Source organism: Phacochoerus africanus, chromosome 15, assembly GCF_016906955.1.
Source record: "Phacochoerus africanus isolate WHEZ1 chromosome 15, ROS_Pafr_v1, whole genome shotgun sequence".
Classification (NCBI taxonomy): domain Eukaryota; kingdom Metazoa; phylum Chordata; class Mammalia; order Artiodactyla; family Suidae; genus Phacochoerus; species Phacochoerus africanus.
Genome location: NC_062558.1, coordinates 134,874,115 through 134,876,385, shown reverse-complemented (window position 1 = coordinate 134,876,385; position 2,271 = coordinate 134,874,115). Strand labels below are relative to the sequence as shown.

Sequence of the window (2,271 nt, the reverse complement as noted above, 5' to 3'; positions counted from 1 at the left end):
TCTTGGAGGAAAACTTGGGAAGACAAGTAAATGAGAATTTCTAGACATTGTATCTGCTTTCACTTGAAACCTTTTTATTACCTTTTTCACTGTCAGTCCTGATTTATCATCCATTTTTTCTTATGTGGTTTTTATTTTTTTAATCAGCTTTACCTAAAATCACACGGTGGTGGTACACGCATTCCATTTCAGCCTGTTTTACTATTTTAACTCATCTCTTGGTCCTCTGGTTGTGATTCTTTTGCTGGATGTATCAAAAATTCTTAATCCTTCTTTGTTCTTTTCATTTTACTTCCTATATCCCCTTCTCTCACCTGATTGTATTGTTCTCAGTCTCTATTTTGACCTTTTTCTTTTATACCTTTTATAAAAGTTTTTAAAATTAAAAAAAAAGAAAAAGAAAGAAAGAAAGAAATCCCGACCCTTATTCTCAGTAACCACAAGGTGGAAGCACTCAAGGGCCCCTCAACAGATGAATGGATAAACAAGGTGGTACGGTCCAAGGGAATATTATGCAGCCACATAAAAGGAATGAAGGCCTGAAACACTACACCACAGATGAGTCTTGAGGACATTCTGCTCAGTGAGATAAGCTAGATGCAAAAGGACAATATTGTGTGAATCTGCCTAAGTGAAGTACCTAGAGTCTTCAAGTTCAGAGAGAAAGCAGAATAGGTTGTCAGCTCCCTCAGCATGAGACCAAGCCGACGTGCATGCTGAGCTGCTGTGGCTGCCTGCTGCTGCACGTCCTAGGCCTTTGCTTCCTGCTCCTGACCCGCTGGCCACTTTTCCTCTGCCCACACCGCCTCACGATGCCGAAGGTTGGGTTCGTCCTTGGCGGTCCCAGCACCGACAAGGGGACCCAGTCACCTGCATCATCGAGAAATCCTTTCTGCCCGAGAATGTCTTCGTGATGAAAGGAAGAACCCAGATTCACAGTGTGGAGAACTGATTGAAAAGTGCATGTAAGATGGAAAGATTGTGCCAGTTGAGATCAGATCACCATCAGTTTGTTAAGGAGGGAAATGGATCAGACAATGGTGGCCAAGGCTCAGAAGAATAAATTCTTTTTTTTTTTTTTCGTCTCTTGCCTTTTCCAGGGCCGCTCCCTCAGCATGTGGCGGTTCCCAGGCTAGGGGTCTAATCGGAGCTGTAGCTGCCAGCCTACACCACAGCCACAGCAACGCCGGATCCGAGCCACATCTGCGACCTACACCACAGCTCATGGCAACGCCGGATCCTTAACCCACTGAGCAAGGCCAGGGATCGAACCTGCAACCTCATGGTTCCTAGTCAGATTTGTTAACCACTGCGCCACGACAGGAACTCCAGAAGAATAAATTCCTAATTGATGGGTTTCCAAGAAATCAAGACAACCTTCAAGGTTGGAACAAGACCATGGATGAGAAGGCTAAAGTATCTTTCTTTCTGTTGTTTGACTGTAATAATGAGATCTGTATTGAACCATGTCTTGAGAGGGGAAAGAGTAGCAGTGGGTGTGATGACAACAAAGAGAGCTTGGAAAAGAGAATTCAAACCTATCTTCAGTCAACAAAGCCAATTACTGACTTCTATGAAGACATGGGGGAAGTCAAGAAAATGGGTGCTTCTAAATCTGTTGAAGTTTTGATGAAGTTGTGAAGATTTTTGACAAAGAAGGCTAACTCTATATCTGAAAGCATCCTTGCAATCATGCTTGAATATTGCTTTGATAGCTGCTATCACAATCCTTTTGAAGGCACTTTCAATCTTTTGTAATTATATCTCAATTAACAGCTGGAAAGCTTGTCATAAGACAAATTTTTTTATCTTCAAGACTTTTTTAATTTTATTTTATTTTGGTCACAGGAGTAGATCGTGAATTCAAGTCTAACTTCATCATAGCTGTGGTGCTCACAAAACAAAGAAGACTAGTAGCTAGTTTTCTGATTTTATTCAAAAAGAATAGCGGCTCCTAGTTTGTGCCTTCTGGGAGCATAACTTTTTAGTATGTGTGTCTATCCCTTTAGTAATCACAACGTGTTTGGCTTAGGGAGTCCCCACGTCTTCTTCCTTTTGCAGATTTTAAATTTCCAACCTGTTAAAGTGAATTCGTGGACCAAATTCCCAAGGACTTCTGGTGTAGTCCGTTCTCGCACAATGTGTTTGATAAACAGACTCATAAAGTGAATTTCTAGAAACGTTTTTAGTATTTATCAAATAACTGACCATCTACTACAGAAAAGTAAGAAAACTTAGGCTTTGTTTTTCTACAGCCTGTACAAAGCTGTG

At 41.3% G+C, this 2,271-nt stretch overlaps 1 pseudogene; it reads left to right on the top strand.

Moving 5' to 3' along the window:
• Window positions 1-713: 713 nt before the first annotated feature.
• On the top strand, window positions 714-1,664 carry LOC125116825 (UMP-CMP kinase-like; annotated as a pseudogene).
• Window positions 1,665-2,271: the final 607 nt, after the last annotated feature.